The sequence below is a fragment of the Callorhinus ursinus genome, unplaced genomic scaffold, assembly GCF_003265705.2.
Source record: "Callorhinus ursinus isolate GAN/ISIS: 27379988/994484 unplaced genomic scaffold, GSC_fseal_2.0 scaffold44, whole genome shotgun sequence".
NCBI lineage: Eukaryota > Metazoa > Chordata > Mammalia > Carnivora > Otariidae > Callorhinus > Callorhinus ursinus.
This window is the reverse complement of record NW_027397106.1, coordinates 8,288,262-8,300,125: the sequence shown is the minus strand read 5'-3', so window position 1 is coordinate 8,300,125 and position 11,864 is coordinate 8,288,262. Positions and strand designations below refer to the sequence as shown.

The 11,864-nt window shown below is 38.7% G+C and overlaps 1 protein-coding gene across 2 annotated transcripts in view; it reads left to right on the top strand.

Annotated features, from left to right (window-relative positions):
* ARID2 (AT-rich interaction domain 2) overlaps window positions 1-11,864 on the top strand; it is a 217,209-nt gene that overhangs the window by 161,502 nt on the left and 43,843 nt on the right. For both annotated transcript variants that reach the window (XR_012375101.1, XR_012375102.1), the window contains exons 23-24: window positions 280-427; window positions 1,919-2,020. The gene's annotated coding sequence lies outside the window, so the exon portion shown is untranslated. The remainder of the gene's footprint in view (window positions 1-279; window positions 428-1,918; window positions 2,021-11,864) is intronic.

Sequence of the window (11,864 nt, the reverse complement as noted above, 5' to 3'; positions counted from 1 at the left end):
TTCTGTGTTATATATGTGCCTAGTGCTCTGTTGGCACTCAATAAATTTTAAGTAACAAAATCGATAATCATATAGCCAAGGCATATTTTTCTTCCAAGCTCTAGACAGGATGTGACTATATACTAATGAGACTCTGTAGTATAAGCCACACAAGAAAACTCGTCTCATTACTTTATAGTCATACCATGTATGTTTTTTTAACCAGAAAATGACAATAAAAATGATTTTTAAAATGATAATGTTTTGGGTAAGTGACTTCTGTCCCGATCTTAATCACAGTGATTCAAATAACAAACACCCAACAAAAAACACGACGTTCTTCATCTCTGAAACAGACGCTGAGAAGAAGCAGGAGCATGGTCACTGGATTCACCACGTGGGGCACCTGACACTTGCTGTTGGATCATCTTGGCCAAACAGTAATAAGGTGAAAGAGAAAAAAAAAATCCAGTGTCTATCCTAGGGAAATTTGAGGTTGTCATGCTCATCTTACTTTAACTGTCTTCGGAGTACCTAGTCACTGAAATACTCAAAATTTTCACTACCTTTTCTGAGGCAGCAAAACGAAGACAGTGTTACTCTCCAGTTACATTACAGCCAATGTTCACTTTCTCCACTCCCTTGGTATTTGTGACTCTTTACTCAGATTCCTAGATTCTCCTTTCATGAAGGAAAGGAACAGATGCTTCTTGGTCACAATTAAGTCCAGGACTGCATTGTGTGCGAGTTAAGAAAGGCTAAGGCACATTGTCATATTCCTAGATAAGCAGACCCGTTTCTTCTGATACTGAGTACACTTCAGTATTAAGAGAAAAAGCTATCATGGTAAGTCAAGTCCTGGTTCTTGTGGATTTCAGTCTGAGACCCAATCCACACTAGATACATGTATTCAAAAGATAAACTGCTTTTAAAAAGTAATTTTTGTGAATAGGTAATACAACTGTACAATTGAAGAATCAAACAGTTGTTAAAAGATACTCACTGAAAAGTCTCCCACATCTTTCCCATCTCCTGGCTCCCACCCCCACTTCCAGATAACCACTGGTCATGTTTCTAAAGTACACCTCTGGTATTGATTTTACAAAAGAGCAAATATGAGTGTAATTTTTATGCAAAATATTTTATACCACAAACACTGCTGCACTTAAAAAATGATTAGTATCTTAAGACCTTTCCATATTGGTATATAAAGATCTCTCGTCCTTTTTTACAGCTGTATGGTACTCCTTTGTATGGGTACACCATGATTTATTATTTGGACCCCTTATTGACAGATATTTAAATTGTTTCCAAACTTTATGTTGGTCATTAACATTTGCTTAACACAATTCCTGTCATTCACTACACTAAGCATTTTACATGTATTGTCTCAGTCTTTATAAAAACCCAATGTTAGCTAATCTTACAAGGTGGGTAGAGAGGGTTGGGATGACTGACTACCTTGACCAAAGTCAAACGGCAAGTAAGTGGAGCTATTTAATGAGCACAAATGAAACTAATTCTAGAGTAATTAGAATTCTTTCCAGGAGGAGTCAGACGTAAGACACTTGTTTTTGGTACAAATCTTTTTATTTGCTGCATTGTTTCTATTAAATATTTTCTTCCTATGCAGTATGTTGACTGTTTAAGATTTTCTATAATTCCTCAGATTTTTCCCCAAGTATTCCATTTATTAATTTGGCATCACTTAACTTCTTAGAGCCAGAAAAACTTTCTGGGAATTCCCTTAACAAAGGAACATTACTAAGACAAGGGTTTATAGTAAACCGAAACCACAGTCTCCAACCAACAACTATCCACTCTGGTGTATAATTTGAACAACTGTTAGCTGATTCTTCTGGATAAAGTTATTCTAAACTTTTTTAGGATGTTAATAGGATTTTTTCCTCTGTTTATACCTCCCTTACATCTCATTCAGCTTAAGCATTGATGGAGTACCTCTGCTGTTCGTTCGGAAGATGAAGGGGACAGTTCTGCTCTGAAGCTGAGACAAGCTTCCCAAGGCTGCCCAGTAACAAAGGTAAAACACAGGCTGTTACAAGAATTATAAAGTGTTTCATGAGTTCAGTCATGCAGTAGACTTCATTTAATTGATGAGTGGGGAAGGCAAAGTGGGATGGGCTTCGTGGAGAAAGAAGAATGTCTTTTGGAGACTTTCAGGGCTGATAGAAATTTGACAGACCTAACAGTGGTGAGAGAGTGTTTGAGTTTGGAGAGGTCTTGTTCAAGAAGAGAGGTTATAGATTAAATGGTGCAGTGTGAGTTAGATGTTGCTAAAGCAGAGAAATGCTTTGGCCACCAAGCAGAGAACCTAAAGGGCTTCATGAAGTGTAGTCTGGAAATCAATCATGACAAATAGGTTGAAACACATTCGGTGGGGGGTGGGGGAGGGTTTCCAGAATCTCTGGACTGTACTCTATGGTTTCCCTAAACTGATGGGGAAATGTTTAGCCTTGGCTTTAGAGAGGATTTACTGATTTGAATGATGAGATATGCCCTGTTTACAGCTAAACTGTGTGAAAGTTAATGACTAATTTTGGGGTTGACCCTTTAAACAAATTCACTCTTGTTGGACTGGGAACAGGCAACTTTCTGAGTTGTGCAACCTTTGAAAATTGACATAGTTTGTTAAAATAATAACTGAAAGAAAGGAACAAAAGCTGCCACAATCTAATACAGAAAGCACAATTTTAAGTATATACACACAATGACTTCACTCTTGCACGGAGTAGGCCCTGGCACATTTGTTGCTCTATTTTTCTGATTCCAAACAGAAGGATATTTTATGTGATGCAGAATTCTTTCAGTGGCAATTTTCCCCCCGTATGATTTTCTTTCCCCATTGGGACTAGGTTGAAAGAAAGGAAAAGATAAAGAATGGTAGATTGACTATCACAAATCTAAACAAGGGCTCTGAGCTAATTGTTGACCTTTTTTTTTTTTTTAACACAAAGTTTTATTGTGAAATCCCCACCTCAAACGCATATAACCAAGTGCATAAAATAAAGAGTAGAGCTTTTTTACTATAAAGCAAATCGCTCTGTAACCACTGCCCAGACCAAGCAGTAGACCTTGGCAGTCCCTCTCCTCCCCAGAGGGCTCTTGTCCCAGTCACCACCCCTCTCTCCCCCACACCAGTGACCACTCTCCTGATTTTAAGGACAATCACTTCCTTTAAAAATTTTTTTTTAAATCACCTAAGTATAGATCTGTAAATGCTATAATATAGTTTTGCCTATTTTTGAACTTAATATAGAAATGCAGTGTTGAATTGTGTTCTTTTGTTTTCATCATCTTTCACTCAACTTGGCTGTAAGATTCATCTGTATGGTTGCAAGTAACAACAGTTCCTTTATTTTCATTGCTGAATAGTATTCCAAAATTGATGGCATTTGAGTTGTTTCCACCTTGGGGCTATTACAAATGATACCATGAGCATCTTTATCCTTGTCTCTTGGTGTACTTGGGAATGCATTTCTGTTGACCATTTTCTTAGCTGTGGAATTGTATCTAATTATCTATTAAGATACTACCACAGAGCAGCCTACAAGAGTTAGCAAATCATGGATATAGTCCGTGTTCAGTGCTAAGAGATCCTGGAACTATCCAAAGACGGCACAAAGTCAGTTGGGTTGGGGGATGGGCAAGAGGCTGGCTTAGCAGATTTGCTGTCTTCACCTGAACCTGGGCAGACCCATTCATAATGGTTCAAGATTTTTTTTAGAAGGTGTTCTGTAAAAAGTTTGTTGGCAATACAGCATATGGGAATTACACTGCTCAGACCAAGTATTTAATATTAATGGAATTAAACGGTTAGAAGAAGTCTGAAGGATGAACTGGAAGACTAGATAGAGGGACCAGCTGGTTAGATAGTTGAGTAGGTGAGTGATTATAAGAACTTCATGTACCCTGGAGAGGGACAATAGAAGTAGTGAGTATGGACAAGCCATTTTTGGTGCCCAGACTGGGTATGTTGAGTAAGTAGGGCTAAGTGTGGGGCACATATGGTTGGGTAGATCTTGTGATGAGCCAAGAGGCAGCATTGGGACATAGTTACAGGCATAGACTTTGGACTCAGCCACCTCTGTGAGGTCTGAGTGACCCTGGCTAAGTAACTGAACCTCATCCTCATTTGACAAATGAGGTTAATAATAGGACCTACTTTAAAGGTGGTTATGAAGAGCCAGTAAGAAGCACTTGGTGTTAGTCCCTGCTGCTGTGATTGGTAATCATAACTGCACTTGCTATAGCTAAGGGGGACATGCTATCAGCTATTAAAGTGTAAAAGAAAGACTTCCAGAAATGATTTAGAAAAAGCCATGTTACAGTGATAATTTTAGAAATGTCTAGAATTCCTTTAGGCAAGTGTGTAAATAAAAGCCTGTTGAATTGAGCATACACAGCCTGACCTTACCAACAGCTGGATTCCTACAAGAATCTTACTCTACCCTGGAACTGTGAGCACCCAGGAAATGTTCAAGATCTTATCTCTCTGCTTAGTGGGATCTAAACCCCAGATAAACTGGTATTTGCAAACAAGGTTTAAAAAAGAGTGAGGATAAACTGTCAGGTGCCCTTGCTGCCTTTGAGAGGGAGGATAGAATCTAAATGGTTTTAAAGACAAGCTGTGATCTAATTAATTATGTTGTTCTAACAGAACAGCTGTGATCTACAGGGGATCTAAAAAAGCTGCATAGTGGTTTGCTTCTTGGCTGCACATTAGCCTACACCTGGGAGATTTAAACTATCCCAAACCCAGAGACTGATTAAATGGGTCTGGGGTGAGCCTGTGTATTGCCTTTTAAACGAATTAATTCCAGTGTAGTTACCATACAGTGTTACACTCATTTCAGGTGTACAATACAGTGATTCAACAATTCTATACATTACTCAGTGCTCATTGATATTAGTTAACTTTTAATCCCCATAACATCTTATGCATATAGCAATTTATATTAAATCAGTGGTGGCTTAAGTCTGAACCTATTCTTTACTCCCCCCACACCATGTTTGAGGTGTATGGTGTCATACTTTATATCCTTTTATCTTGTGAATCCCTTGACTGATTTTTATAGACATGCTTCATTTTACTACTTTTGTGCTTCCTACTTTTCTTACTCCTACTGATGGGTCTTTTCTTTCTACTCAAAAAGTCCCCTTTAACATTTCTTGTAGGGCTAGTTTAATGGTGATAAATTTCTTTAACTTTTGTTTGTCTAGGAAACTCTTTATCTCTCCTCCTATTCTGAGTGATAGCCTTGCTGGGTAGAGTATTCTTGGTTGTAGGTTTTTTTTCCTTTCAGCACTTTGAATACATCATGTCACTCTCTCCTGGCCTGCAAAGTTTCTGTTAAAAAATCAGCTGATAGCCTTATGGGATTTGCCTCTTATGTAACTGTTTTTAAAATTCTCTATCACTACTTTTTGCCATTTTAATTACTGTGTGTCTTGGCGGGGACCTCCTTGGGTTGATTTTGTTGGAGGATTTCTGTTTCTTTCCCCAGCTTGGGGGAAACTTTCAAGTATTTCTTGAACTACCTTTTCTGCCCCCTTTGTCTCTCTCCTCCCTCTGGGATCCCTATAATGGGAATGTTGTTATACATGATGAGTTGCTGAGTTCCATAAGTCTATTTTTGTGTTTTATTATTTTTTCTCTCTCCTGTTTGGCTTGGTTGCTTTCCATTACTCTGTCCTTCAGGTCATTGATCCATTCTTACACTTCCTCTAGTCTACTATTTATTCCCACTAGTGTAGTTTTAATTTTTTTGAGTTATCTCTGATTGGTTCTTTTTTTGTTTTCCATCTCTTTATTAAGGGTCTCACTGAGATCCTCCACTCTTTTCTGAAGTCCAGTGAGTCTCTTTATGACCATTAAATTCACAGACCTATTATTTATCTTACTTAGCCCTGTTGCTGTAATTTTGTCCTATTCTTTCTATTGGCACAGACGGTCCTGTCTCATCTTGTCTTCCTCTCTCTGTTAGGAAACTTAGCTACATCTCCTGCCCTTGAAAGTAGTGGGCTTATGAAGAAGAGGTCCTATAGTGCCCTGCAGTATAATGCCCCCTGTTCCCCAAAACCTGGCACTTCAAGGTTGTCTCTTACATGTATTGCATGCTCCCTACTGTTGTGGCTGAGCCACTTTTCCCTCCAGTCCACCTGCAATGTCTCTCTTTGCCTGTTGTGTGCGGGGTTTGGTCCCTGTGTTGTTAGTAAGCCAGTCTGGGGCCACCTTGGGCTTGAGTCAGACCAGGTGTTTGCCAGATGCAGTAGCACCAAACTGCAGGACACTTTCTGTGTTGCCCACTGAGAAGCTTTGCCCCTAGCCCACTATTGGGGCCACAGTAGGACTGGTGTGTATGGTTATCTTCCTCTTCCCCCAGAGGAGTCACTTTGGAGTGATGCTGGGCCCTGTGGGGGCTGCTTGCACACTGCCAGGCTCGTGGCACCACTTTGGAGGGGCTCTGGCCAAGGGCACATTGGAGGGGTTAGGTCCGCAGAACACAGGAGTGGGACACGTGGTGGTAGCAAGGTCCGGCCGGTCTGCTGCAGGAAAGGCCTGCAGCTGCCAGGGACCAGGGCTGGTGGTGTCGGATGGGGTGGGTGGATCCATAGAAGAGCTGGGGGTGGGCCATGCAGTGTCAGCAAGGTATGCACAAATCTGTTGTGGGAGGACACCTACAGGCCTGGCTGGATGGGATGTGTCCACAGGAGAATGCAGGGGCAGGTGCACCGTTAGCAAGTTAGGTAGAGTGTTGCTGCTGCACTGGTTCCCACAGGTGTCTGTGGGGGCAGGGTGTGGGGGAGGGAAATGGCACCAGCCAGCTCTTTTGTTCTTGGAAAAGTCTCCCAAAGGTACCTGCCCTTAGTTTAGCTCCCCACTCTCTCTCTGCCCTTCCTGCCCTCTTTGATGTGATCTCTTCTGTGCATTCAGCTGTGCAGAATGAATGTGTTCTGCCAGTCCTCAGATCATCTTCTGGGTTATTTACACTGATGTGGGTGTTACCTCATTGTATCCATTGGATGTTAGGATCTTCCTAGTTCGATAATCTTCCTGGAAGTCTCTGTGTATTGGTTTTTCGTTTTAAAGCTCTGTGACCCTAAACATGCAGTTAGATTTCAAGCCACTGGACAAGTAAATTTTATTTCCGTCATTATCAACATGGTGGGAAAACCAGTCTGGATTATAGGGCAGATTCTCCAAGTAAAAATACAGGAAATTACTTTCACATCTATTATCTCACTTAATCCTCTAGGTAGGTAGGCAGCAGTCCCTTTTATAGGCCACTCTGGCTCAGAGAAGTAACATACTCAGGGGCACAAATTGTGCCTCAGTTCTTTGTGAGCTTTAAAGCCAAGACGCCAAGACCCCTACCTACCTTAAGTGGATTATCTTCTCTAGTGCTCACAGGATCGGGGGAAATATACCAAACTAGTTATGGTTTGGGAAATCTACTTCCTTATGACTAAGGGATGTCTCAGCCCAGAAAGCCAGTGGGTATTGACTACTTACAGACTAGCACCCATCAGCTACCATAGGAGGCTGTGCTCCTCCCTGGGGAGCTGTGTATGGAGAGCAATCTATGAGACACCTATCACAGGTGCTCAAGCTGAGACCTTAAGCCAGTTCTAGAGTGGGAAGTTGGTAACTCCCCAGCCTAAAGCAAAGCCTCCTACCCATTCCCCCACTGTCATGTCCCAAGCAATGAGGACTGCAATTTTCTTAAAAGGTTTTTATGATCATACAACTCTTAACTCACTGTAGTGAAGTTGGAAGCTAAAGAAAAGCATTAAAAGAAGATCCTCTGCTACCCAGAAATAACCCCTATTAAGAATTTGTATTTTTTTTGCCTTAAAAAAAAGGTAAGTTGGAGTATTATATATACAGTTACCCCTTAAGTAACACAGGTTTGGACTGCAGGAGTCCACTTATACATGGATTTTTTGATAAATATGCTACAGTACTAATAAATGTATTTTCCTTAGAATTTTTACATTTTCTTTTCTCCAGCTTATATTAAGAATACAGTGTGATAATACAGGTAACATACAAAATACATGTTGACTATGTTGTCAGTTAAGACTCCCAGTCAAAAGAGGGCTATTAGTAGTTAAGTATTTGGGAGTCACAAATTCTATGGGGATTTCTGACTGTACAGGGGTTTGGTGCCCCTAGCCCCTCCTTGTCCAAGGGCCAACTATAGTTTCTGTCCTGTTTTCCTCCATTTCATCTTTTTATCCCTGGAAACAGTTACAACAGCTGTCAAATGCCTTCACATGAATGAACCACAGTTTAACCATCCCCCTCAATTTTCCACTGTTAAATACTAGAAAGGAGGACTATGTGAACCAGTAGCTTTTATTATTATGGAAAGAGTATATGGCCCTTTTAAGGCTCTTTGTACTTATTTTCAGTTGCCTTTCAGAAAACTTGTACAAATGGCCACCAGTACTAGTTCTTAATGGGACTCTTGCCAGAATTAAATTGATAGTTTGATAAAAGAAAATGTGTAACATTAACTGTGAACGCCTTTTCACATTTACTAACCACTTTATTAAGCCATTGAAAGATTGAGCAGAGTAATCTTTCAAAATGCAAATCTGCTTATATCAAATACCTCCTGCTTGAAAGATCTCAAAAGCTTTTCTTTGCAAAACCGATTGCCTTAAGAAGTCTCCAGCAATCTTCACTCCAGCCAATTTAGGCTTGCGGTTGTCACGCTTTTGGGCTCCAGACCTTTTGCACCTATTTCCTCTGCCAGCTTGTCTTTTCTCCTTGCTTAGTTCCTATTCATCTTTTAGCTCGAGTGCCACTTCTTCCAGGGACTCTCACTGATCACTATTAGGTCCTGTTACCCTATCACAGATTCTTGGATCATGCAGGATCCTCTGTCATTCCTGAATCAGTTATATAAATATATAGCTGCTTTTCCCACAATATTATGTAGTTCTACGAGAGTGAAAACAGTATTGTTTTGCTCACTCTTCCCTAGTGTGTACACATGAGGCCAGCACTGTATGCTGAAATGATGTAGAATATGACCAAAGCTGTGCTACTGAAAGGTTAGTCGTGTCTAAGACGAACTGATGCGTACAGAATCTAAATCATAGTTTAGACTATTAAAAAGGGGTCAGATGGTAACACTGCTGGGAACTAAGGGAGCTGGATTTTACTGCAAAGGAATTCCAGTTTGATACAGAGGAAATAGCAATTGTTTTGAGAGAATGGAGATGGGATGAGAATGGAAAATGCATGAAAGATGGCTTCAATATTAAAAGCTTAGTATCTCCAGGACAGGAAATACAGAAGTGTTAAAAAGGCAATGAAACAACGTAGTTAGACAAAGTATAAATTTCCCTGCCTCACTTCTTTTCCAGTCAGCTGTCTTCTGTGTTCCCAGTATACTTTACTTTTTTAGTTCAGCTGTAACTCCCATGTGTTATAAACATTAGTTTACATCTGGGAGCTCAGTGTAACACCCCACACCCCAAGTCAAGCAACTTCAGTGTCTACCAATCCCGTATCTCAATCCTGTCTCTATCACTAAGTAACTGTGTAATTAAACTCGTTTTATGTATCTCAATTTTCTCATCAGAACAAAGATACCTATTAGAATTGGTTTTATAAACCAAAAGAGGTAACACACATAATGTCTGATAGTGCACCCAGCACATATTACAAGCTTAATAAATATGCTATTACTATACTGTTCTTTTAAAAGATTGTGGTATAATTCTGGTAATATGTGAAGAATCCAAGAATCCCTGACACATAGTAGGTGTGCACTGTTTGATGAAATCGGTGTTCATTAAGACCTTATGACCAAAGGCAATCTTAATTTTACATGTTCAGTCACAGTATCAAAGGTGGAACTACACTCTAAGTTCAGCGCTGTGGTGGGACTATAAATTAGTATACCCCTTTGTGAGAGCAATTTGGCAATGCTATCCAAATTAAAAACGTGCATATCTGAAATTCAGTGTAAGCACATACACAAAGTAGAGGTTCCTAGAGCTAAGTCACAAAGGGTGCTCAGTAAAACATTGTTTCTAATAGCCAAAACCTGAACATATCAATGTCCATCACCATGGGAACATGATAAAGCCATTATAAAACAGAACATGGACATTAAGATATACTTTCAATTTATTAAGGAGACCAGAGATGCAGAACAGTTTATAGAATATACTCCATGTGCTAGGAGAACAATCTGTGAAACCTATTTTCCTGGAAACTTAATCATTTTTGTAAATGCATGAAGATCTAGGAAAGATACACAGACCTTTCTGACAGTTTTCTCTGGAGAGAAAAATCAGCTTAGGAAAATAATGGAGTTTTACATTAAATATGATTGAATTTTTAAAATTATACATCACGTGTTTATATATAATCACATTAAAAATTCTTTTATGGGGAAATAAAAACTGATCAGCCAAGATAGTCTACTTCTAGGAATTAATCCCCAGAGAATAATCTGAAATGGGATACATCAATTTATATACAAAAATGTTCACATCAGTCTTAACGAATGTTAGTACAATTTTTATTTTACTAATTTATTTATATTAGTAAAAACAACTTAATATCCAACAGCAGAGGGTTGGTTTAAGTAATGGTACAATATGTAACAGAATACCATATAGCCATTAAAAATCATGCTGTAGAATTTTTATTAAAATGAAAACTTCTAAATACATCATTAAGTGAAAAGGATAAGTTACAACATAGTTATGGGCAGTCTGAGCAGTACTGTTACCTTTAAATGGTAGGATTACAGGTGATTTTTCTTTTTTCAGTTTCTTCCCTCTTCTACAAATTTTTTTTAAATAAAGTTTTCCTAATTTCCTACAATGATTTTGTAATTAGGAAAAAATGCTTATAGCTGACTCTAAGCTTGCTTTACAATTTGGAATTAATGTAACTATGGTGCTAGTTACTCTGGTACAAATCCAAGAAATACTTCAACATGGGTTTGGAAAAGAGTTATAATGAGGTAAAAGTCACCATTTCCCAAGAATCTTAATAATAAAATGTTAAAGACAGACACTTCTTTGTTTATCAAAAGAATTTATTAGAAAATATTACATACTACATATCTGTTTAAGAGTATTGTTTCAGTAGACAGCACTCCATCCTCATACTACAAACAACATCTCGTGGACCGTGGGGCAGCCACTGTGCTTCTGAAGCTACATCTTTCTTTTGGATGGAACATTCAAACAGTACACACTGTGGCCATTTAAAGGAAGATAATGGAGAAAATGTGGTAATTACCAGAAAAAAAAAATCACAAAACTTTTGGAATGTTAAAGTAATAATTAATTACTTTTAGTCTTAATTTCTAGGCATCACTATAGCCTAAAACATTGGTCAGTGTGACTAGTAAGTTAATGGGACTAAAGATTCAAAGGTCAAGTTAATACTGAATCTTAATAAATAACGAGAAATCTGTAACCCCACAAAATGTTTTTGTGCACATGCAAAATTAAATTTCTGAAAAAAGCAAGAATGGGGAATGTTAAAGCATTGTTTTTTGAACATAAAACATGCACTTTCTAATACATTAAGTATTTCTAAGTTTTAAAAGTCTGAATTCTAATCCAGTAACATTCTTCATTAGCATTTTAAATGCAGTCTAACCAAGTACCCCAAAGCAGATATGGAATACAACACTTGTTATTTTCAACAAAGGTGGAAATAATCATGGCACTGCTACCAAAGATGTGAGACTTTAACTCTGGACCTCCACCTAGTTTTTTCTTCAAAACTTTTAAACATGTTTGCAAAGCTAAATGGTAAACCTACTCCCAAACATCACTGAAAGAAAATGCAGGAAAAGTATGCCCTGTGTGATTAATTATCT